This window comes from Pelophylax lessonae, assembly GCF_965119305.1.
Source record: "Pelophylax lessonae genome assembly, chromosome: 12".
NCBI lineage: Eukaryota > Metazoa > Chordata > Amphibia > Anura > Ranidae > Pelophylax > Pelophylax lessonae.
The window spans coordinates 77,201,805-77,229,351 of NC_138779.1; positions in this window are offsets into that span (position 1 = coordinate 77,201,805).

The window sequence follows — 27,547 nt, forward strand, 5'->3', positions numbered from 1 at the left end:
CCAATCAAATGCCTGGCCATCTATAAAACACCTAATAACTTTCTCAAGCAAGTGGAGACAGCCAAGAGAAACACCAGTGTTAGAGCAATGAAAAAAGTCGGCTGTGATACATTGCATTCTATAGACACTTCATACATGTGTCTCATCTCTTTAACTTAGAGATAAAGCACATAAGGCAGCAGGCATTTCATTTTTGCGCACAGCACAAAGCATGATGACTATAGATGCAAATATGCAGATTTGTATAATATCTAGGCACAAGATGCATTTCTTTATTACTGGCAATTATTATCAACACCGGGTTTAGGTTTCAACCGGGAGACTGTGAGCCATGTGTTACCATAGGTACCTTTTGGTGTTGATCTTGTAAAGTGAATCTGACCTGGCCTAAAATGTTTCTAAGGCAACCGTACAGGAGCTCTGGGATCTGGTTTTCCCTGAAAGTACATGTGCTGGAAGTTAAGCCCCGTACACAAGTACCGATCGTTGGCTGCTGAACGATCGGCCGTCTTTTGTCCGCGGGCTGTCTTGTCTGTTGAAAAGTGCAAAAGACTGCACACGAATTTTGTCGGCCAACAACAGCCGACTGCAGAAGTGATGTCATGTGATGGTTAACTTTCCTTGTCTTTTTTCTTTTCTGAGCATGCTCAGTCTTGCAAATCTGCTGTCTGTCGGCCAAAATCTGTACTGACTGGCGAACAATCGGCCGTTCTGGTGTCGGCATACAAAAATTTTAATGCTTGCACGACAGATTCTGTTCGGCCGAAAGTGCGCTGTCGGCTGTCGGAAGCATCATACTAACAAGCCGAAAATCGGCCGATCGGTCGTCGGCCGAATCTTTTCGGCCGACAATCTGCACGTGTGTACGGGCCTTTACACCGGCATTCACTTTGCTTGCATGTTGTCACCGTTGTCACCATCAGAAAGCATTCCCTGAGCAATGACATGAAGCTTCCGCTGAAGAACATTCATATAGACAGCAAGCACCTGAAAAGAAGATGAAGGAAATCAGTAGCAATGATAAATAGAAAAGGTGGGTTGAAAACCGTATTTTCTAAAAGAACAAACATGGCTTTATGTCTAGGTTCTCATCTATGCGGGCTGCGTTTTTTTCTGGCATGTTGTCCTTTTTGATTAGTTTTTGCATGCGGTTTTCATGCATTTTGCATTTTTTCTCTCTTTAAACACACCGTATTAAGTTGGTTGCCAAGGAGGGGGCCTAGAAGCCAGCTGCCGCGTCCTTAACAACCGATGAGTCATCAGCTGTCAGCAAAGTTCCCTGCTGACAGCTGAATGTGAAAAAGAGAATTGCCGACAAAAAAAAAATATCTGGAAAAAAACGCCCCCCCCCCCCGAAAAAAGATACCAGACCCTTTGGGTCTGGTATGGATATGGAGGGGAACCCCATGCCAAAATCCATACCAGACCCTTATCCAAGCATGCAGCCAGGCAGGTCAGGAAAGGGAGGGGACGAGAGAGTGTCCCCCCCTTCCTGAGCCATAACAGGCCACATGTACTCAACATGTGGCGGTGCTCTGCCCCCCCATCCCATAACACCCTGTCCCCATGTTGATGACCTGGGTTGTGGTTGTGGGAGCTTGTGGGCAGGGGGCTTATCGTAACCTGATGGCACTGCCTCCCTGTGGCATCAGCAGCCCAGCATGCACCAGTCTATGATGTCAGAGGAGGCAGTGCCACCAGGTGATGTCATCAGGTGGCCCCACCCCTTATATATTTAAGAAATGTCACCCGGCACAGAAGGCAGACGCAGGAGCATTTGTCGCAAGAGGAGCTTTTTTCTTTCTTTTTTCATGTTCGGCAGTGCAGCAGGCGTGGTGATGATGGATCTACATCTGGGGACATTGTTTTTTATTTTTTAATAAAGTACTTGACAAAAACCCTTGTACTGTCTTTATTCACTTTTTTGGTAAATGGGTAAGGGTACTATGTACCCCATACTCATTCACATGGGGGGGGGGGGGCTGGGATCTGAGGACCCTCTTGTCAAAGGGGGCTTCCAGATTCCTATAAGCCCCCAGCCCGCAGACCCCAACAACCACAGCCCAGGATTGTGGGAAAGAGGCCCTTGTCCCCATAAACATGGCCCTCCTGCCCCAAAGCACTCCCCCCCCCATGTTGATGGCATGTGGCCTGGTATGGTTTAGGAGGGAGGCACTCACTCGTCCTATCCCTTTCCTGGGATCTGGTATTGATTTTGGGGTGAACTCACATAATTTTTTTTTTAATTTTAGTGTGGGGTTTCTCATCCAAATCAATACCAGACCTGAAGAATCTGGTATGGATTTAGGGGGCACCCCACAATGTTTTTTTCCCAATTTTTTTTCTTGCCATCATTTCTTTTCTTTACATTCAGCTGTCAGTGGGCAACACCGGTGACAGCTGATGACTCATCGGTTGTTAAGGATGCAGCAGCTGGCTTTCCGGCCTGCTCCATAGCAACCAGCTATACGCAGTGTGTTAAAGAGAAAAACAAAAACGCAAAACTCAACATGCAAAATGCGGTGGTGGGTCCATTGCAGGAAAAAAAATCCATGACCCTTTCCAAAAACACACTGGCTGAAAAACGCATAGATGTGAACATGTACCATAGGAAACCATGTTAAATGGATTGTAGTGCATTTCTGCAAACTGCAAAATGCACTACAAATGCATACGTGTGAACGTAGGATAAAGCAGTATTAACCTTTTCCCTGCCAGAGCCATTTTTGCATTTTTTGAACACTTGAATAAAACATTTTTTTTAGGCCTGAAGATTACACAAAACCCCCAAACATTATATATTTTCTGAAAGCAGACACCCTAGAGATTAAAATAGTGGTAGTTCCAATTTTTTTGTCACACAATATTAGCGCAAAGGTCTAGGAAACCCAAAATTTCAGCAAAAAACACACTAAAGTAAATTTTAGGGCAAACAAACAAATGCAATAAACTACCCATATATTTGGTAAAATATAAAAGACGATGTTGCACCTCAGAATTGTTTGGGCAGGGATTTTATGTGCTTGGGTGTAACTTCATTTTTTTTGCAAAAATAATAATATAAATTATATATATATATATATTTTTTTTTTTTGTTAGCTTAACTTCTAAAAGATCCTACGTGTCTCCTCTGGGCTTCACTGAATGTATTGCAATGCACATCACATTGCAATCACATTCCTTCCCAGCTATGCTAGCCGGGATAAGTGACGGGTGACCCGGAAGTGATGTCGCTTTCCGGGTCACAGCAAGTGGGTCCACTCTACTCCCTCCTCTCCACCTGCTGGTGTAACGTTAAAAAACCCTACCCCGTGACAATTCCCTACCTCGTCACTTCCGGTGCGAGTACGTCATTCATCAGCTGAGCCGCTTCCCATTGCGCATGCTCACAGCTGCGGAGGGTTTGGAATTTTCACAGGGTAGTGTTTTTAACATTACAGCGCGTCATTTTTCAGCTGTTGCCTATGATTTATATTTTTTGCCGCTTTAACATTTTTCTGGAGCCGAGATCCGGGAAGTCTCACGGGTTGGAGCCAAGATCATTTCATTTAGTGGCTGGAGCCGAGATCATTTCATTTAGTGGCTGGGCATGCGCGACAACAGCTGATGAATGACAAGGTGTAACGTTAAAAACCACCACCCCGTGAAAATTCCCTAACCTCCGCACCTCTGAGCATGTGCACTGGGAAGCGGCTCAGCTGATGAATGACGTACCCGCACCGGAAGTGACAAGGGTAGGGAATTTTCATGGGTAGGGTTTCAAGGAACACCAGTACCTGTCATGTTGGTCCCAGGCCTGCAGATGGGCAAACAGAGTCCAGAATACATGGTGCAGGGAGGGCTCTGGTACTGTTGGTGTATGAAAGCAATCGGGAGTCTGCCTGTCAGTCACCGGATTGTGTGTGTGAAACCCCTCGTTCTCAGATCCTGGACCTGGCAGCAAAAGGGTGAAAGCAAAAGTCCAACTGTCTCCTAATCTATCCATCTTTAGACCATCCCTGAAAATCCTTCTCTTTAAAGAAATCAATCCAACTTCTAACTAATACTCTGTTTCACTTTTTCCATCAGCCCATCCCCCACAGCTATTACCTTTTGTATCAATTGACCCTCCCTCTGAGATTGTAAACTCTGACAGGGCCCTCTTATCCCTTTTTTACCAAGTGTATTGTAACTGTAATGTCTGCCTTCATTTTGTTAAGCGATGCGTTGGCATTATATAAATCCTGTATAATAATATTAATATTACATTATTCTTAGCAATGGCTGCATTCGTTTTCTTTTTTTAGGCTTTCTTGCTTTCATTTTCATATAGAGATCTAGCCAGTAGGTCTGTTGTTTTTCAATAGAACACGCTCTCTTGCAGATTTATCGGTTTACAGGGATGAGGCAAATCATTTACCACTGACAGGGGTGCTTACAATGGTCAGTTTTTTATTCATGTTAAACCTTTATTCCAAAAGAAAATGCATGTTTTCTGTAACTGCTTCTAAAGTATTCTTATCTTTTTTCTTACGCTTATAAAATATTAGCTGGAGTTTGTCTTTATTTGTTAGTGTATTTAAATCTGCTAGTTCATTTTGCACTCCCCTCCCCCAGACTGACGGTGCTGCTGTCCCAGGGTATCCTTATGCTCCTTCATCCAGTGAGGGGCACTTTAATACAGGAGGTGTGTTACTGGCCAGATCAATGGGGTAAAACAGAGGGAAAAAAGTCTAAAAAAAGAAAATGAATGTGGCCACCACATCTAATGACTGGTAAGCTGCATTATATTACATCTTTGGTTTTGGGTTTAATATTACTTTAACCCAGGGGTCCTCAAACTACGGCGGCCCGCCATGGTCCTGAACCCGGCCCGCCGGTTGGGATCGGCATAGGGCTGACTGCCTGTCACTCACTGAAGCTCTAATAGGCTTCAGAAAAGGTTGGACCCGGGGTGCAGAGCACTGCGACCTAGCCCACCTATTTGTGTGACAATAGCGAATGAAAATTCGCTATTGTCACACGGACCCTTCTCCTGGCCAATCAGGAAGCGGGCGCGCTGTGGTCACTCTGCATTGAAAGGGGGCATGCTGTGGTCACTCTGCATTGAAGGGGGCACGGTATGCTGTGGTCACTCTGCATTGAAAGGGGGCACACTGTGGTCACTCTGCATTGAAGGGGGGCACACTGTGGTTACTTTTCATTGAAAGGGGGCACGCTGTGGTCACTCTGCATTGAAGGGGGCACGGCACGCTGTGGTCACTTTGCATTGAAAGGGGGCACGCTGTGGTCACTCTGCATTGAAGGGGGGCACGCTGTGGTTACTCTGCATTGAAGGGGGCACGGCACGCTGTGGTCACTCTGCATTGAAATGGGGCATGCTGTGGTCACTCTACATTGAAAGGGGGAATGCCGTGGTCACTCTGCATTGAAAGGGGGCACGCTGTGGTCACTCTTCATTGATAGGGGCACGCTGTGGTCACTCTGCATTGATGGGGGCACATTGTGGTCACTCTGCATTGATGTGGGCATGCTGTGGTCACTCTGCATTGAAAGGGGGCACACTGTGGTCACTCTGCATTGAAAGGGGGCACACTGTGGTCACTCTGCATTGATGGGGGCATGCTGTGGTCACACTGCATTGAAAGGGGGCATGCTGTGGTCACTCTGCATTGAAAGGGGACACGCTGTGGTCACGCAGCATTGATGGGGGCACGCTGTGGTCACTCTGCATTGACAGGGGTACGCTGTGGTCATATATATAAATAAAACAATAAATATTGTATTGTTTCTCCTGTTTTTTTGTGCACTACAAATAAAATATGCAAATTAGAATTAATTCATATTTTTTTTCAAACTATAGTCCAGCCCCTAACAGTGTCTGAGGGACCGTGAACTGGCCCCCTGTTTAAAAAGTTTGAGGACCCCTGCTTTAACCTCTTGTCTGCCGGGGCAATTCTTACATTTTTCATATACACTTGTATTGTTTGCTAGAAAATTATTTAGAACCCCCAAACATTATATATTTTCTGAAAGCAGAGGTCCCACAGTGCTGTAAAAGTTAGATGCCCGGATCTGGACTGTGGTCTGCTGACTCTAATGGGCCATACACACTATACAATTGTCTTTAGATTTTTTCCTTTAGATTTACCAAAACCATATAATATGAGGTCAAATCTAAACAATTTCAGTTTGTATGCAATCAGGCAGGCCCTTATATTACATAGTTGAAAGGAAATCTAAAGGTAATCTAACAACAAAAGTTGTATAGTGTGTATCCAGCTTTTAGAACTGTGTGCTGTCCAGTAGGTTTAGATACTGTACGTATGCTGGGCAGCAAGCTAGACAATGACTTGGAAGTAAAGGCTCCGGCATTTGGCAGTTGAAATACAGTGGTGGAACCTATTTAAAAATACATTTTAAACTAAATCAGGTACAGAAACTGTTGATCAAATTTGATCACAAATAGAGTGGAAACTAAATGTAGAGAACTTATGAATGTAAAGGCAAGCTTGACCTCTAAATGTGTTTTCATAAATAACTAAACTGATGGAAGGGGGGAGATAAAACCAATATTTTTGCAGTTATTATTTGTGTTGTTTTTTTTTTTTTTTTTAATTTGTGTTGACAACAGTTGAACATTTGTGGCAGGTCACAAGACTCTGCAACTGAGATAACACTCACCATTTATCCCTTTTTCAATCGGCTAATGATTGATGGATAGCATGCCCAAAGGAACGTTAAGCAGGTATTTCATAGCTGTCTCAACCTCCACTATTTACAGTACAAATATATACACATGACACACCAAACGACATAAGAAAGAGAAAAAGACACAAACTCATGCTACAATGTTAAAGCAAATCATTAAAAAGTAAAAAATCCTAATTTATTATACTCTTCTACTGCTGCAAAATATCCACTTAAAAAAAAAAAAATTATTAAAGTATATCTTAAGCCAGAACAATTTTTTTTAGCATTTAGAATAGAGTAGGGAGAAATAAAACCACTTTACATTTTTTCTTCTTGCCGTTTGAATCTCATTAGGATGATTACCCTTTCACTTTCTGTGCTGGGGACTCAACAGGGAGTGAGAGGAAATCTTTCCAATGTGAGCGAAATCCCATCTTAGGCCCCCATACATTCATCATTATTTCATTCAACCAGGGGGTTGAATGAAAAAGAATGATCCAATTCCCCTATCCACACATTCAATGTGGATGGGGGAATCCTCTTGCTGTGTGATTGTGTTCTGACTGCTGAGAACCTTCCCCATCATCAGAATGCAATGATCACTGGCTATAGCCGGCGCCACTAATCAATAGGAAAAAACTCGACAGGTTGGTTGCACAGAAGTCGATTTGGTTGTACAGAAGTGCCCCAACATGGATTGAAATTTGGCCAGTTTTTGCTGAACCAGATGAATTTTGATCCATGTATAGCTGGCTTTAGACAATTGTCACAGGAACAAACATACCCATTGAAAGGATTTCAATCTATTCCTGTTCTGGTGGCAACTCAAAAGAATAGATTTACCCTCACATATATTCCTGCCAATATTGGTGATCAAGGCCTGACAGTGGTTTGAACCCAATGTACAGCACTCTGTACAAATCTAAAATTAGTTTGCTGTAGTCATACTTTAAAGGTACACTCTAAATAAAATTGGAACTTGAAGAGGAAGTAAACCCTCTGAAAAAAATGTGAAAAAAAAAACCTATAAAGACAAAGGCATAATGAGCTTGTATGCATCGCATACTAGCTCATTATGAAATACTTACCTAAAAACTAAGCCACCGCAGTGCCGACAGGACGGCGGACATGTTCGGCCGTCCTGCTTTCTGGATCGCGTCCTCCGGCCATCTGATTGGCCGGAGCCGCGATTGCATCACTCCTGCGTATGCACGCGGAAGCCGCCGTTCACGGCACTGGGCTCTGAAGGAACGGCACGGGTGGCTGTTCCTTCAGAGTGCATGCGCCGATGACGTAATCGGCTGAATGCACTGTAAATATCTCTTAAACAGTGCATGTTTAGGAGATATTTATAGCACCTATAGGTAAGCCTTAATATAGGCTTACCTATAGGTAAGTCTTTAAAGTGGGTTTACAACCACTTTAAAACTATAGAAGTATTCAAGATTCTGAGAATTCGTGATTTCTTGTTTTTGTATGGAAGAAGTACAGCCATTAAAGTCATGGTGAGGCAGTACAAAAGGAACTGAAAAGCTCCATTCTAAAATACTGTGAGATTCTGTATGCAGCCTTTCTCAACCTTTTACCCTACCTAAAGGAACCTGTAAGCAGGCGCAGATAGCTAGTCTGCCACTAGGTGGCTCTGTCCAAAAATATTGTGGTAATAGGGAATTTTGTAATTGGGTATTAGGTCCCCTTTTAAACAAAGCCTTCCTGTAGTAATGTAATGGGTGAAGTTAGTGCCCATTTAAGTGCCTGGTAGGGAGCAATCGAGTGGGATGGGGCATGGGAGCCAAATAAACTATAGATATTTGAAGGCCATACTTTGGGGTGATATATTGATTTTGTGTCACATTTATGTATCACTCATAATATTTACAGGATTATTCATTACTAATCTGGTGCAGCACATTTTCTTTGTTATGGGAGCCAAATACCCCAGAAACATGGATGTAGTTTGTTATTGCAAGGGCCTTTCACGGGGTGAGGTAGTTTAACACCCAGAAGAACCAGCTGTAGTCAACCTGACTCTTATTATGGTCTGATGTGGACTGTGAGCAGGATGCAATGGGCCTTTTAGGCCTGGCTAATGGGCCATACACACTATACAATTTTCTTTAGATTTTTTCCTTCAGACTTACCAAAACCATATAATATGAGGTCAGACCTAAACACTTTCAATTTGTATGCAATCAGGCAGACCCTTGCACTACATAGAAAAGGTAAATCTAAAGGAAATCTAACGACAAAAGTTGCATAGTGTGTATCCAGCTTAAGCGTTCTCTGATGTGAGTACAAGTACACCTGGGAGTGAGAGCGTAACATTGGAGTGCATGTCAGGCTGGGCGGAGCTATAGTATAGAAAATTGCGAGAGAGACTGGTATACTACAGAACACCACCTTGTTTATCATCGAGACAGAAGTGGAATACTGTGGATATAGTTTATAGGTAGATTGGTCCCAACATGGTGGGGCTCTCAAGGAGAGAGGAGATTCAAAGGGAAGATGGCTTTTTTATTATGTGCTGGTGTTCTGTGCAAAAATAAGTGCTGCAGAAGGTTTGCTCCATGCATGTATGTGTGCCGAGGAGTTCTGTCAGTATGTCAATGTGATGTCAAATGTCACAGCCATCTGTGCAAGCTACAGTAAAATGTAGAAAAGGTATTACTCATGTAGAGTTTCCTTTACTCCTTAATATAAAAGCCTAAAGAAAAGGATGATGTGAGCAGACCAATGGCCAGGAGTTGGGCACAATATGTTGAAGGCTTTCATCTATCAGCAGTGGGTCACTGTCCTGTCCAAGAAGAAACAGGGCAGGGCTCTAGCAGTTTGGCATTAACACACAGCCAACCACAAGCCCCCTACAAACCCCCAAAATATATTTTTTTAGGTCTTGGAGAACTATTAGTGAAACTGATCCACCTGGGGTCAATGAGGAAAATGGCCCATACAAAAGAATCAAACACTTACACAGCTAAAAAGATCACTGATGTCATGCAGCTGGCTCTGTCCATTGTCATTGGCCCTGGAACTCTCAAATGGGAGACCAATCAGTCACAACTCAAGGAGCCCCTACCAAACTCTGGAAGAACCCTATGGTTCCACAGCAGAACCCTGGTTGAGAATAAGGTATTCATACATCCCCACTTTCAGCACAAAACCCAAATACAGTCTCTACTTATGGCTAAGGGGTCATGTAAATAATCACTTTATGCTCCTTTTAGCCATTGGGGTATCCAAAACTACCTGTGTATAGCACAGATTTAGATATAATTTTACAGAGCCAGTATTCCCAACTCACTTTTGAGGTTCTTTGACTTAATCTTTGCAAAATATGACTTTTCTGGCTCTATAATGTAGAGCTTGTAAGAAACCGAGCTCCTTGTTTTTGGGTTTTGTGCTATATCTCCCAGTACTTTAGAGGTAGGCTTTTCAGTTCTTTTTTTCCTAGCTCACTGCGACTTTAATGGTTGTTCTGTTCCCTTGGGCTCATAATCCCTACACCGTAGACCCAGTAAAGTCATATTATGCACTGATGAGAGCTAAGAATCTTGAAACAGCTGTATGGAATTTGGTAATACTGACTCTGTACAAGTATGGCTCTATCTGTGCTTTATGCCACATACACACGTGCAGATTATCTGAAGACTTTTGTCTTCAGATTTACCTTTTCTATGTAGTGCAAGGGCCTGCCGGATTGCATACAAATTGAAAGTGTTTAGGTTTGACCTCATATTATATGGTTTTGGTAAGTCTACAGACAAAAGTCTTCAGATAATCTGCACGTGTGTACGGGGCATTACACCAGTGGTTCTGGATGCACAGATACTGGTATCTAAAATGGGCAAAGGGAGATTCAGCTGTTTTTTTGGGGGGTTTTGTGAAATAAGTGAGTACATGTAAAATACCTTCTCTTTTAAGAAGACAGTGCTGTATGTTTATTACCTTTATCACCAATTAAATTATTTTCCAACTGCTTTTCATTATTTGTAAGGCATTTTATTGTCATACACCATATTTATAAAGAGTACATGGGCAAACAAAATGTTTGCATGATTAGAAAAATACTATGACAGCTTTCCTTTTCAGTTTAAATAGGTTTTTACTGAAATAATTTTTGCAGAAATGAAAGTGAATACAAAAGATCAGAGGCACATATCTTTGTGCGATATATGAATTAAAAGCCAACTCAAGGGCACAAATGATAAAGTACAAACATTCAATGAATTGCATAGACAGTGCCATAGTTAAAGCTGAACTCAGGGATGGTCTGTATTGCATGCTTATATTTGTACAGCTTGGCATAATGTAAGAATACATTTCTCACACATGATGGGCTGCTGGGAAATCTGGAAATCATTGTAGTAGTCAATGGTTTTACAATGATAGTAGAAGTCTTCCTGGTACTGGGGATTCCGTGTGAGCTGCTTCTCCTCTACACACTGATCACAGGAGGTTGCTTGTTCGGCATTTCCACCATTCATAGAATGCCTTGTAATTTTTTTATGAATAAAAGGCATTCTATAATTGCTTGGGGTGTGAATTATGATATCACTACCCCTCCTCCCCACCTTGTCCAGTCAGAGAACACACTACTCAATAAAAATAAAAATGGGAAGTGTGCAGGGGAAGCCGCTTGCATACAATTCATGGCTATCACTTTAGTAGCGCAGGCTACTACAGTGATTTTTAGCTTTTCCAGCAGCCTATCAAGTATGAGAAATGCATAATTACATTGTGCCAAGCTGGACCAAGTAAGTATACAAAACACATCATTGCTGAAGTTCAGCTTTAATTATTGGTGAAGACGATAGTTCTTTAAGACGAAAGGCCCAGAGTTAGGGACATCTGCCCTCCAATATTGCAGACAACTTTAGTAATTCAAAAGAAGCAGCAACGTACCCAAAACAATCAATTATGACTATTAATAACTGTGATAATGCAAACTGGGTACACAGAAAAACTGTGTGCCACGTTCAAAGTTGCTTAAATCCACTTAATTTCCCATTCTGATGCTTGGTTTGAACTTCAGAAAGTTGTCTTCACCAATAATTAAAATACAGCTTTTCCCTCTAGGGAAGTTTTTTTTTCCTGTTTGGTAGATATTAGCCTTTTTTAGCAAAAAGTGGTCACTTTCATTTTTCAGAGACAGTTCACTCTTTGCCAGCAATCCAGCTAGCAGCTCAACCCTTTATATATAAGGCAGGAATCGGCTGGGCTCTCAAAAAGTGGAGTACAATGAAAGGACCGGGTTGGACCCCCTTTTGCCTTCAGAAGTGCCTTAATTCTTTGTGGCATTGATTCAACCAGGTGTTGGAAACATTCCTCAGGAGATTTTGGTCCCATTGACATGATAGCTCACGCAGTTGCTGAAGATTTGTCAGCTGCACATTCATGATGCAAATCTCCCATTCCACCACATGCCAAATGTGCTCTATTGGATTGAGATCTGGTGACTGTGGAGTGTGGAGGCCATTGGAGTACAGTGAACTCATTGTTATGTTCAAGAAACCAGTTTGAGGCAATTTGAGCTTTGTGACATGATGCGTTATCCTGCTGGGCTGATGGACATGGTCAGCAACAATACTCAGGTAGGCTGTGACATTTAAACAATGCTCAATTAGTACCAAGGGGCTCAAAGTATGCCAAAAAAAATTCCCCCACTCCATTACACCACCACCATCAGCCTGAACTGTTGATACAAGGCAGGATGGATCCATGTTTTCATGTTGTTTATGCCAAATTCTGACCCTACCGTCTGAATTTTGCAGCTTAAATTGAGACTCATCAGACTAGGCAACCATTTACCAATCTTCTATTGTCCAGTTTTGGTGAGCCTGTACAAGTTGTATCCTCAGTTCCCTGTTTTTAGCTGGCAGGAATGGCACCCAGTGTGGTCTTCTGCTGCTGTAGCCCTCTGTGCAGGCAAGCCAAGTTCCTCCACCCCAAACTTGCTCATCCATGTCTTAATGGACCTTGCTTTGTGCACTGATCCAAATCACTTGGTGGAGGGGGGATTATGGTGTGGGGTTGTTTTTCAGGGGTTGGGCTTGGCCCTTTAATTCCAGTGAAAGGAACTCTTAAGGCATTAGCATACCAAGACATTTTGGACAATTTCATGCTCCCAACTTTGTAGGAACAGTTTGGGGATGGCTCCTTCCTGTTCCAACATGACTGCACACCAGTGCACAAAGCAAGGTCCATAAAGACATGAATGAGCAAGTTTAGGGTGATGGAACTTAACTGGCCTGCACAGAGTTCTGACCTCAACCCCATAGAACACCTTTGGGATGAATTAGAGCGGAGACTTCTTGCCCAACATCAGTGCCTGACCTCACAATTGCGCTTCTGGTCAAACATTCCCATAGACACACTCCTAAACCTTGTGGACAGCCTTCCCAGAAGAGTTGAAGCTGTTATAGCTGCAAAGGGTGGACCAACTTAATATTGAACCCTACAGACTAAGACTGGGACGCCATTAAAGTTCATGTGGGTGTAAAGGCAGGTGTCCCAATACTTTTGACAATATAGTGTGTATGTATATGTACATATATATATATATATATATATATATTTTTTTTACAGTTATATATCCTTGTTGCATCTCTTTTGGGGATCTAAATATGCACATGCAGCTTGCTGTTCTGTCGCCACTAGGTTTCTGCAACAGAGGGTTTCAGTATCCATAATCTCTTTCCAAAGGCTGATCTGTGTACAGTGCACAATTCTCTAAACAAGAATTGAACCCTGGCCTCTTTTTCATAATCAATTATGCTGGGAGAACACTGCTGTTGCCCACTCAATATACACACGGTATGACAGCATTGGCTGGCATCAGGACTGCTCACAATTTTCCAGCTTGCCCTTTGATGTGACTGATGCTTTGATAGGATTGCTAAATGACATTTTTCAGCAGGAGATGCATCCCCGAGACATTAATGATTCAGATGACATTTCAGTTTAAAGTGCATTGACGCCTTAGTACATACATAAAAAAACACTTTATTATGCAGACACCTCGATGGGATAACACAACTCCCACAATAAATGGCCGTAAAAATAAATAACAGATGTTTTCAGAAGAGTAAAATGGGAGAAAAAAGAGGCTTAGTAAGTAATATTGGCCATAGATGGATCTGTTTTGTTTTTCTGGCTAAATTACTAAGATTACAGTGTTTCTCCTACTGGCATTTTCATACATTGGTGCTTGACAAATACAAATAAGCATCTGTAAGCAAACATGAGAGTTACATCTATTGAACAGATGCAAAAAATGTATTTTTGTTAACCTGTCCCACAGACATCCCTGTTATCTCTGTTCCTCCAGCAATAGGTGCAGTGGTGAAAAATGTGTAAGGATGGCCCCCCATGCAAACCCCTGTCCAGGATTCCCTTCTCTTTGCTACTACTGGCATTTGCCCTTTCATGGCACCCCGCTATTTATTGAACTATAGTACAACCATTAGGAAGGGTTGCACCGATACCATTTTTTTATTGGTATGTACCAGTACAGATACTTTTGGTCAAGTACTCGCTGATATCGAGTACCGATACTTTGCAGTGCAATTTGCGTCAATGCAAAAAAAATTGGCTAAAATCGCACTGCAAAGAAATGTGCGTGTGTGTAGATCTAGTGGGCAATTTAGACCTCACAAAATTCAGCAGACGGAACGCAGTTCCAGTAGGTGGGTAGAGACAAGTTCAAAGCAGCAATCATTTTTCGGAAAACTGAACAGACTGATGACATTAGGTAAGTAGATCACAAGCCCATGCAGGGAGATGGTAGTATGCCAGTGAGGCACTGTGACTCACGGGTTCCATAGTTCACTCTGCTGAGCCTGTTGAAGTGAACGGATGCCTTTAATCCTGGAGCCTCTGGGAATGGGCGACGAGCCCAATGGATGCCAGATCAATGGACGGAGGCGGCAATGGCTGGCGGACCCAGAAATGACAGCTGCAGTCAGGGTTCATCGCCCCCAGCCAAGGGAAACGCCAGGAGCGGGCAGAAGTGCTCCACTATGGAGACAGTACTGTGTGAGGAACCAACGAGGGAGAACCAAATGATCCGTGATTGGTCAGCTCATCACCTGCCCCCAGGAGCTCCTTGGTTAGAGGCAGCCGTTCACTCCACGAGGCTCAGCAGAGTGAACTATGGAGTAACAGTGCCTCTTTGGCACACTACCATCTCCCTACATGGGCTTGTGATCTATTTACCTAATGTCATCAGTCTGTTCAGTTTTCAGCACCACAAAGTATCGATTTCTGTATAGGGAGCATCTGGCGAGTACCGATACTCGCTCAAATGCCTGGTATCGGCACCAATAACGATACTGGTAACGGTATCGGTGCATCCCTACTATTAGGAAAATTGTGCTAGGCAGAGAAATGCTGCAATGAGATCCTCCAAATTAATCTAAAGTAATGATTACTAAAATAGAACAGAGTGACACCCCATTGGTCTCCTGCACTTGGTCATGTGACATAAATTCTCCACCCAGAACTCTCTGGGGGTAGAAAGGGATGGATGACATATTATAGTTCCTTAGGACTTATGCTAGAACTGCTCCTATATCGCTGAATAGAAGGTTGCCTTCCCAAAGAGTATTCTTTGGATTGTGTAATCTTTACCAGGAACCTACTGTAGGAACAATCAAGGCGGGTGATATACACAGTTAGGGACAACTAGAAATTGGTGGGAAATTAAAAACTAGAAAAACAGTCACTGCACACAAACACCATAGGAGACCAATAGGAACCGATCTCTGCAGACAGTGTTCCATAGCAGGAAGTAGAATTTCTATTTTTTGTCTGGAAGAGGGGTGCCTAAAGGAAATATGTCATAAATGAAATAAATACAGCTTATCTCACAAAGCTAACAACTCAGAAAAAAGCTGGCCTTACATGGGGTATTCCTTAAAAAAACTGGAAACAATTTGAACCATATATGGCCCTGTCCACAACCTCCAACTTGAAATCCTTCAATCTGAAAGGAGCAGGGCAAAAAATTGTTGGCCAAAGAGCGCCTGCATCCAATTAGATGCAGCCGCTGTTCAGGTATCCTGACAGCTGCATGCGCTGGCTGTCAGAATACAATAGCCAGCAGGGGAAAGTACTCCATCCATGCTGTTTTACCTTTTTTACACTTTAGACAAAAAGGGACAGTTATTTTCATTCAAGTGCAATGAAGTTTGAAAATTACAGTTGCAAGGCTGGTGTTAAACCTTAATGAATTGAGTCTATTGTCTATCACCACCAGTAAGCTCTTTTGAAAAATGATAGTTGCAAAGCTGATTCCATATTTTTTTCTATTCCTTTAAATCAAATCAGGAGTTCTGGCTTTAGATTGAACCTACTTTTCAATAATATGCTTGTTTTGGGTCAAAGCAGGCAGTGTGATTAGTGAAAAAAAAAAAAAACGTTACCCCATTGACAAGAAGGACGGGTGTTGCCATCAGATCATCTTCAGTGGAGCAGAGCCTGGAAACCAGAGGTGGGGGACTTGAGTCACATGACTTGACTTAAGTCAGACTTAAGTCACCAGTTTGAGGACTTGAGACTTGCTTGACTAAAATTAATAAAAGACTTGACTTGACTTTGACTTGGTATTCATGACTTGAGACTTGACTTTGACTTGAGACATATGACTCGAAATGACTTTACTTTTTTAGGTTTTTAAATATTTGCATTTTCTCAAGATGTGTTAAAGCAAAATGAATGTGCCTGGTATGTTTCTGACACCACAGTCACTTAAAACACCTCAGTGTTCTAATTTTTAGAACACTGGCTGTTTAACAATGGAAATATTTAAAGCGGAGTTATGGCCTCTGAAAGTTTTTTTCAATAAAAATACCCCCGGGACAGTCAGGGTTAGTACATTCCACAATGGATAGCCTCGGAACTGTCCCAGGTCGCACTTACCTTTTAGAAGAAATACTTACCTTGAAAATGTCTTTGTCCAGGGCTGCCATCTCAGGTGTAGGCAGCTGAAGCCAGCGCGTCCTCTTCTGCGTTCTCCTCCGTGTCCTCTTCGGTCCCACAATGCACTGCACTGGCCCCGCCGTCACTTCCGGTGCGGGCGCGTCATCCCTCCACAGCTCCTGGGCATGCCCAGAAGCTGTTTAACAGGGAATGAAGCGCCTGAACCGGAACTGACGAGCGGGGCCGATGCAGGCGCATTGATTCCTGGGAATCAATGCAAGGAGGTAGTGACGGTGCGGGCCGCGGCTGCAGAGGGAGGAAGAGGAAAAAAGAGAAGTATATTTTCTTCAATAACAAGGTAAGTAAGCAAAAAAAAAAAAAAATCGTGACTATCCATTTCTTTTACAGGTGACACTGAGCAAGCGGATGGCCCAAAGTGCATTTTAGGGCCGGAACTCCGCTTTAACATGTTTTTTGTGACTGTGGTGTTAAAACATGACCGGATGAAGGATTTGAGCTGTTTGGGCATTCAAAGTGCTTCTTTAATATGCCAAGAAAAAAGCACCAAGCAGTTTTGTTAATGTTGTAAATTAAACAAAACCTTTCCTGACCACTGACTTTTAGGCCCCGTTCACATAGGGGCGATCCGACTTCGGGTGGCGACCTCCGAGGTCGCGGTGCGAGCAGCGCGCCGCGACCGCGGAGCGGCCGCCACGGACTTCATAACATTGAAGTCTATGGCGGTCGCCTCCTGGTCGCCCCAAAGAAGCTCCGGACCCTTTTTCTAAGTCAGAGCGACTTGTGTCGCTCCTATTAGAACGGGTCCGCAGCTTCCCTATGGAAGGCGACCTGCGGCGACCTGTGAGGCGACCAGGTCGCCTCACAGGTCGCCTCTATGTGAACGGGGGCTAAACTGATTTAAAGGTGAAAATTGGGGTAGATCAGTATTTTGACTTGATTTGTGACTTGACCAAAATAAATGACTTGACTTGCTTGACTTCTAGCAGGGACTTGACTTGACTTGCTTGTTTTTCGCCACAGTAACTTGGGACTTGCTTGAGACTTGAAGGTTAAGACTTGAGACTTGCTTGTGACTTGCACATGTGTGACTTATGCCTCGTACACACGCACCGATTGTTGGCTGACCGATCGGCCGTCTTTTGTCCAGTGTTGTTGTGTTGGTTGAAATATGCTCTAGACTGCACACAAATTTTTTCGGCCAACAACAACCAACTTCAGAAGTGATGTCATGTGCTGGTTTACTTTCCGTGTGTTTTTTCTTCTCTGAGCATGCCCAGTCTTGCTCATCAGATTTTTGTCTGCCGAAATCTGAACTGACTGACGAAAAATCGGCCGTTCTGTTGACGGCCAACAAAAATTTTATAGCATGCACACCAGATTTTTTTCGGCCGAAAAGTCGCAGTCGGTTGTCGGAAGCATCATACTAACAAGCCGACAATCGGCCGATCGGACGTTGGCCGAAAATTCACGGCCAACAATCGTTGCGTGTGTACGAGGCTTAACTCCCATGTCTGCTGGAAACCCATAGCTAATTACCCCCACAGCACCAGACGATTAACAGCAGTATGAGGACGGGGCAGCCCTGCAGTGAAGATTTCTACAGAATCCAGCAGCGCGTACATCATGGGAAACACATGGGTTACAATATGTAATGTAACTAAACCTTTGGGGCAGAGCCCATGACGTCATCTCGTGGTCAGACGTCAGCAAACGCTGAGATTGATATCAAAGGCTTATGCTCCTTAAGGAGCTAGCATCCTAATTTCTGCTTATACATCTAAGTACACAAGACATTGTGCATATTAAAATGTAAGTGCTTTTAATTTGTTTTTTTTTAATACGTTTAGAGGTTGCACAATGATAGATCCTTCATCCCTATTGAGGGGGGTGGAATAATAAAGAGTTGTGTCTGTTTGAGTTGTCATCCTTGAGAGCCTATCTGCATTAGAACCTGCAGCCGTTTCATATGTTGGGCCCAACTAGAGTAAAAAGGGCAAAAGTGCCTATGACCTATGATCATGCAAGTCTGTGGATGGAGGTGAGCTGCTAGAATTATTGGTGGAGGAGTCATCAAGGTGTCTGCACCTTTGCTTGCACTTGCACCATGGAAGAATACACGGTTTAGGACAGCTATTCATCTATATGCATGAAGTCTAAAAGAGAAGATATGCACATTTTAAGTAGTTTTATTTGGACTGTTGTATTGGGACTGCTCCTTTACTGGCTTTGACACATCCACGGTATATGGTATAAAGTGCACATTAGAGGGTCTCACCATCAGGGCTGCTGATAGGGGAGGAGCACACAGGCACACAGGGTCCAGGCACACAAAGGGACCCCAACACCACAGGGAATTGGCGTGGTTGGGCGGAGGGGCAGTTAAGAAAGGAAGCCCTGTGCAGCTCTCTGCAGCAGCTGAAAGTCAGTTTCTCCCCCTCCTGCCAGCTTTCAGTTGCTGCAGGGAGAGACACAGACACAGGGCATCGTTCCTGTAATTGCCTCTCTGACACTGATCACCCTCCTCCCTGTTCTGCCTGCTTCTGATCTCCCACCCTCCCCATGTGCCCCCCTTTCACTGCACCCCTCCCCCCTCTCCCGCAGCACTGCAGGCTTCCCTGTCCTGTAAAAAAAATAACAAATTGCAAAAAAAGACATTTAAACTAAACATTGTAATAAATTATTTAAAAAACTTGTAAAATAAAATAACCGTAAGAATTTTTAACATTTAAAAAAAAATATATATACACATTAAAAAAAATGTATAACACAATTTAAAAAGGGCTAATTCACACAGGCTCTCTGTTATGTTTGTGTCCACTAATAATGATTTTAGTGCATTTTTAGTGAAAATATTCTCTTGATATATTGGGGGGGGGGGGGGGGGCTGCAAGGTAGGCTGTACAGAGCCCCATGATTTCTAACAGCAGCCTTGCTCACCATCCCTGTTTCATTGCCAATACCCAAAAGGGTTGTTTTGTCACATTATATATTTTTATTTTTTTTGCCTTTATTCGTGTTTTCACATTTTTTGATAGCTCTACAATTTTTCTTTAAATGTAACTAAAGATGTAGAGAAAAAAATGTTTTAGCTAAACTTCAGCTTCAAATTACTACACTGATCCAGACTATAAGCTTGTTTATAACATAAACTTTGGGTCATGAGATCTGTCACATCTCATCACGCAGGAAGGAATACAATCTATTGAAAACTGTGTAATTGACTAAAATTTAAAGATATTGCTGTTTACAGAACAGGAACATCACTGTGCATGACAGATCGCATGTCTACAGACACTAGTACTCTTTCTAGGAGTCAAGCAATTAAAGGCCCCACTATTGAAAAGAGGCAATTTCTGTAAAGTAAAGCCCCGTACACACGTACCGATCGTCGGCCGACGGAACGTCCTACAAATGTTCGCGGCTGGTGTGTTTGTTGTTTGTCTGTTGAAAAGTGCTCCAAACTTGCCCAGGACATTTGTCTTCCGACAGAAAATGACGTCACTACGTTCCACGCACGTTCGCCGCTACAAAAGAGGAAGTGAGTGTTTGGCCGTGACCCTTCTGGGCATCTCGCGCTGATTTCGGTAGCATTTGTTTGGTTGACGACATTTCGCTATTTTCCGAGACATCGTTCGAGAATTTATTATGGCGACCGTGAATTCGTCCGTTGCTGTCGTTAGTGTTGGAGTTTTGGCTCTGAGACGACGTACGAGCAATAGGAAGAAGAAGCGGACCTCCTGGACGAAAAATTGGTTGCTTAACCGTGATCAATTTTCTCATATGTCCTTGCTGAGGGAGCTCCAGGAAAATAATCCTGATGACTTCAGGAATTATTTGAGGATGACGGATCCCATCTTTTACCGTCTTCTTGCCCTGGTGTCCCCCTATATTCTGAAGCAGGATACTTGTATGCGGCTTGCAATTACTCCTGAGCAAAGGTTAATTGCGACGTTGAGGTATCTTGCAACAGGGAGAAGCCTGCAGGATCTGAAGTTCACCACAGGCATCTCCCCCCAAGCACTTGGAGTCATCATCCCTGAGACCTGCTCTGCCATCATCAAGGTCTTGCAGAAGGACTATATCAAGGTATGTTTGATTTTTTACATTACATTACATGTATTACTAGTTTCACCCGAATTATGATGTTTTTGGATGTACAGCAATTGATACAGGCCATTATTTGTAAACTACCCTCTGTCCGCATGCACATAGTAGTAAAGATGTAGATTATCTTTAACCATTTGTAAAATTACCCACTAACCACCCCACCATTCTCTCCTATGTGTCCCTAAACGCATTGCCTGTTAACAGTATTTTGAATTTGGGTCATTTTATTGCTTTCCCTCAAACAATTATTCCTTGGCCAATGTTTTAGTACCTAGTTAATGATTTATCTAAAATACATCAGTCCATCCATTCCCACCTATGATTCTGTATGTTTATGTAATGATGTTAAAACCTTCACTGACCACAAGCCCTAATTGATGTATAAATGCCCAGTTTTACTTACCCATCCCCCACCCACATGCTAAATCTCAAAGTCAGCATATACCAAAGCTCAAGTTCAGAGGTCTTCAAACTATGGCCCACCAGTTGTTCACGAACTTCAATTTCCATCATGCCTAGTCATGTCTGTGAATGTCAGAGAATTACAAGGCCTCATGGGATGTGTAGTTCTGCAACAGCTGGAGGGCCGTAGTTTGTAAATCTCAGCTCTAGCTGGTGAGTATAATGGGCCATACACACTAGAAGATTGTCAGAACAATTTATCCTTCCGATTTACCAAAACCAAATAATATGAGGTCCAACAAACACTTTCAAATCCTATGCAATCTGGTAGGCCCTTGCACTACATAGAAAAGTTAAATCTGCACGAAAAAGTCTTCAGAGAATCTTCTAGTGTGTATGGCCCTTTACAATATAAGAACAATAGGAGGTTGAAAAGAAATGTATGTAGATGTTACATCCCCATATCCAAACCTTTGCCTTCCTGTTGTATATTTTTTTAGCAAGTTGCATAAGCATTTAACAGACAACTGTGTGTGTAATTAATAATGTGATGTGCTCAAGCACTAATTTTATTTTTTTTATTTTTTTTTATTTTTTCCCCACAGTTTCCTTCAAACGCAGAGCAATGGCTGGAGATTTCTGATCAATTTCTGGAGAAGTGGAATTTTCCCAATTGTGGGGGTGCTATTGATGGGAAGCACGTCCGCATTGTCCCCCCTCCGAATTCCGGCACATTTTATTATAATTATAAAGGTTTTTTTAGTATAGTCATGCTAGCCATAGTTAATGCAAACTATGAGTTTATTTTTTTGGATATTGGCAAAAATGGCCGCAATTCGGATGGGGGAGTTATTGATCAGACGGAGTTCGCTCGTCGTCTAAAGAACGGCACTCTGAACCTGCCATCCAGGGAGCAAACTGTTGAGGGTATGAGCTTTGTGTTTATCGCAGATGAGGCTTTTGCGCTTGGGGAGCATCTCATGAAGCCCTACCCTCAGAGGAACCTCACCCCAGACCAAAGGATTTACAACTACCGGTTGTCCAGAGCTCGCAGAGTTGTGGAGAATGCCTTCGGGATAATGGCCAACCGGTTCCGGATATTCCTGACGTCCATAAACCTGGCACTGTACAAAGTGGATAATGTGGTCTTGTGTTGCTGCATTTTGCACAACTTCCTACGCAGGAATGCACAAAATTATGTATTGCAGCAACTGGATACTGACCCTGCTATGCCAGGTACAAGTGGAGAGGCCCAACCTTCTAACCAAGTGGAGTCCATGACGTCAATGGAAGTTGGACGGTCAGCATTGGCATCACACAGGGCCCGTCAGATCCGCCAGGAATATCTGGACTATTTCGTGGGGAGAGGAGCTGTGTCCTGGCAGCAATCACTGTCACACACCCATTAATCTTGTTAAAGATTGGACACACAAGATAAATGTCAGAGATATATTATTTTTCAACACATTAAACAAAAATTGCAATGATTCTGTATTGTGGATTATAATCATTTGGGCACATATGCCAAACACAATTATTTGGGTTAATCATGTGTTATATATGTGTGACTTTGGAAGGGTTAATACATTCATCAGTGTGTTTCTTGACTGTAGTCTCTCACCAGCTGATCCAAAGTGATGATGGCCATGTGTTATTTTTTAGCCAGTGGTGTAAATACAAGGGCCTTCTGCACCCCACAAAATGTACACAAACCCTGTCACATTGAGAACTAGGTCACACCCAAGGTTCATCTAATGTCACCTTACATTGGTGTTCATTGTCCAGAAGTTGCCCATACTATATATTTCATATAATACATTAGGGTATTAACAAAGTACCTACACCTGTTATGTTGTGTTCATTTATGACATCCTTCTCACTGCCCACCAATGTTAGGATATGTCAGTGTTATGTGAAACTTGATCATTGTTCATCTCAAAGTGTTATATATATAGGTAATGGAAAGTGAACTAGAGCAACGAACAAGCAATACACTATAGATTACACTGATCTCCCTACACTGATTGCTACTGGCAATATCAATGCCATATTGAATCCTAGGACTGCTAGTACCTTGAGTGTTGAGTCACACTTATGCGATGCGGGAAGTCTGCGACTTTGCAGCCTTCCAGCATTGCATAAGGGTGACCCGCCACTTACTTTTTCCACAGGATTGTATTCCACAAGTGTTAAGCACTGTGCGATCCAATCCAGATACATCAGAAATAAAGGGTCATGTGCGACTTGTATGCGTGTTCAGTGCGAATGTAGCCATACAAAGTGTATGTCTCAATTCACACTGCACATCTGATGGCATGTAATATCGTAGCGCACTGCTCCTTTATTACATGCGATCAGATGTTCATGCGAAAATCAGCTATACAGTTTGTATGGCTCAATTCGCACTGCACTCGCACAAAAGTCGCACATGATGCATTTATTCAGCCGCATCAGGATAGGATCGCACAATCGTTCAAACTTGTGTGATCCGATCCTGTGTGAAATGTCAGATCGCACTGTGATATGCGTTAAAACTGGGGGTATCTTTAACATTTCATTGACACCTCCAGCAACTCGCATATGGCAGTGACCAAAATGCTTTCATTAACATGTAAATATGGGAATAGGACAGCCATCATACATTTAGTGCTTCTTTACACAGCTTTAGACCTCGACCCCCCAACGAAAGTCTAATAAAGAATTGAACACACATTGTTGAATGTAAAAACGTTTTAGTATCAAACATTCACAGGGTTAGGGTTAGGGTTAGGGTTAGGGTTAGGGTTAGGGTGTTGTAAAGTGCTTTTCCCAAACTTGGGTACACTCTTTAACATCTGAGTGTAATTAAAATGCCCTAAAACATTATAAAAAATTTGTAACATCAGGAACATCCCAATACAAACATTAAAAACCTAGTAAAATTGTGGCTTAAAATTTGCCAATCATGTCCACAAAATTGCGCATTTTGATTTGTAATGCCGTTGCAGTCTCCTTTATTTGTTCCAGGTCTGCGCAGCATTGGAGAGCCTCACGGGTCAATTTGGCTAATGTGCAACTATGTAAAACATGGTCTGTAAAAATTAAAAAAAAATGAGTCAATGTGAATCACCTACATGAGGTCATAATAATAGAGAAACATTTGGTGTCCAGGTAATCTTAAATTCCTCTCGAGTTAATACCTACCCTGTTCTTATGCTCTTTTGCCCTAGGCTCTTCTTCTTCCTCCTGTCCTCCTCCGATGCTGTTGCTGATGATTCTGCCGGTCTCCTGAGCTTACTATATATTCATTAGGGGTGTGAACGCATGATGACGTCATTGTGAGGGCATGGTTGTAATGTATATATATTAAGATGCAGAGACCAGAGACGGGCAGAATGCACGGCAACAGCATTGGAGGAGGACAGGAGGAAGAAGAAGAGCCTAGGGCAAAAGAGCAGACAACATAAGAGCAGAAGATTGGACAGCAGAAGAGTGGAGAGGAGAAGATCCAAAGAGCAGAGTGGAGAAGACCGGATGAAGATATTTAAGAACATTTCATAAACGTCTCCTGTCGTTATTCACATACACTTCCATTTATGTGGTTAATGTGTAGGGGTACTATGTACCCCATACCCATTCACATAGTGATTGGGGTCTGGGATCTGGGGGCCACCCTTTGTTAAAGGTTGCTTCCAAAGTCCTAGGAACCCCCTGGCCGCATGACCCCCCAAAACCACCAGACAGGGTTGTGGGGATGAGGCTCTTGTCCTCCTCTACATGGGAGTAAGGTGCTTTTGGGTGTGCGGTGCAGAGGCCCCCTGGCCCAAAGCAACAAAACCCCCCCATGTTGAGGGCATGTGTCCTGCTGTGGTCCAGGGGGTGTTTGGTCCGCTTGCTCGTTCTCTTTCCTGGCCTGACAAGCTGCATGCTTGTATAAGGGTCTGGTAGGGGTTTTGGGGGTAACCCACGCTGTCTTTTTGTTGTGGGCATACCCTCAAACTCAATACCACACACAAAAGGCCTGGTTGTGAACTTGGGGGGACACCCACGGTGGGTTGTTCAATTTTTGGGTGTAGTTCCCCCTCAAAAATCTTCACAACGCAAGTGGCCCCGCAAGTCAGAGCATCCTGATCCGACTTACGGTGCGACTTCCATTCAAATAAAGAGGCTCCCATAGGGAACTAGTGTTGTAAATTGGAGGCTAAAAATAACACTGATAAAAATCATTCTGAAAAAACCTACGTGGGCACACAATTGGCTCTTGGACACTTGGTCCTGGATCCTCCACATTTTCGGAACTGGCTTCCATGCTGCTTGGCAAGTTGCCAGGAGATCGGGCTTCTGACCTGGCTGGGGATGCCACATCCTGGCATGATGCAACATCTGCAATGTAAATTTGTAAGGGAATACAAGAATATAAGGTTAAACAATCATTGCAAATACACATATTTCTATGATCCCACTACACAAAAATCTGTGACTACCAACCTTCTTGTTGCTCTGGTGTCTCATCACTTGTTGGCTCCACCAGGATTATTTCCGGAATAATGTCTTCATCTACATAATACAAAACATTGGCCATATCATAAAAGTCACAAGAGGTACATTTGTTAGGACATGGTGCCCTGCTTGATAGCTCTTTTAGTAACAAATATGAAGACATGTACATGGTTATCTACGAAAAATATGGTACATTAATGTTTGACAGTGCATAGGAACCAATTACCTTTAGTGGAATCTGTGCCACCTTCTGTGCCCATGTCCTCATCTTGTTCGGCAACTGCCGATGGAGCTGCCAGACCTCTCCTCCTCCTTTCCCATAGTTTGGCACGGAGTTTACGTTTTTCTCCTATTTAAAGGTTTGAATAATAATCTGTGATTAATAGGAATGTTTGCTGAGAAGATTCGTGCAGGAAAGAACGTTCGTTGCAACACAATACATATATTTTTAACTATGGCTTCCTGACTTTTAATGTCATATACTAAAACATCAACAATAGATCGATCAAATCACGACATGACAACTAAAATGAGTAATCTAACTTTTTACATAGACATTATAATCTAGACATGTTAATACAACATACACAAAATTATAAAAAACATATTGCATGATTAAAAAAATAAAGAAAAAATAAAACTTACTTTTTTTCAAAATCCGATGGATTTGGGAAAGCTGATCCTGCTCACGGTGTTTGAGGTCAGACCACCGTTTCCGAATCTGATCTTTCGATCGCTCGACACCGGATTTTTTCGACCAAACAGGCCACCACCTTGTCCATGATGCCATCTTTCCTGGCATTGGGCCGATCGTAATTTGCCAACTTTCCATCGTAATCCATTTTTTCTAAAATGGAGACCATCTCCACCATTTCTGGCTTTGACATGGGTGTAGCCCTTGATTTTCGGGTGGCCCAATCACTTCGGCCCCCACTAATTGAGCTCCCAGATTGTTGAGACATGGTTCCTAATTAAACAATGATTATTCCACTGCCTCAGGTGTGAGTGTCGCATGTAGGCCTGATCTTCGGCACGTACACACCCCTGCACAAGCCCGCCACTGGAGGAGGAGTTGACGCCTGCGCTGTATTTAAAGGACGCCAGATCGTTCGGCCGACGATTCGCTAGCGGACATATCGAGAGTTGGAGCACGATCGAGCGGCGAATCACGACTTTTCCCCACAAACAAAGGTACGACTCTTTTAATAGAAAGTGTGTGTTTTGGGCCCTATACAGCTTTTATTAGGAATATCTTTATTATGTGCCAAAATACATGCTATTTTAATATGTTTTGTGTTGTTTTGTGTCTTGCAGGCATATACTGTCCTGCAATATGGTGGACAATTTCACCACCCACAACTTTTTAATAAGTTTTATTGATGAGTTCAGGCAACTGCCGTGTTTGTGGCAAGTCAAGTCCGCAGATTATAAAAATAGAAAACTCCGAAAACAGGCCATGGAACATTTGGTGGCCTTCTACAAGCCCGTCTGTCCTGGGGCAAATTTTGAGTATATCCGCAAAAAAATAAACAGTATTCGCACTGCCTACAGGCGGGAGTTAAAAAAAATAGAAGATTCCACCCAGTCTGGAGCAGGGGCACGGAATGTACATGTACCACGGCTGTGGTACTTTGATAACATGCGGTTCCTGGCAGACACCATGGAATCCAGGCCGTCAATTTCTACACTGCCTTCTACTTCGGCAGAGGGCTCAGTGTCGGTAGATCCAAGCCAGGATGAGGATTTCCTGGAGGAGAGTTTTACTCAGGTATGGCATTTCACAATATATTGTCTGCTAAAATGTAATCATGTAACAAAATTATAAGCTAAACCATAATTGACCCTTTATGTAAACGGGCATAGCAAGGGGTTGGCATGACAGGCAACCGCCAGGGGCGCAGGCCAAGGGGGGTGGGTCACAAAAACATTGGCATTGTTTTATTGTTTA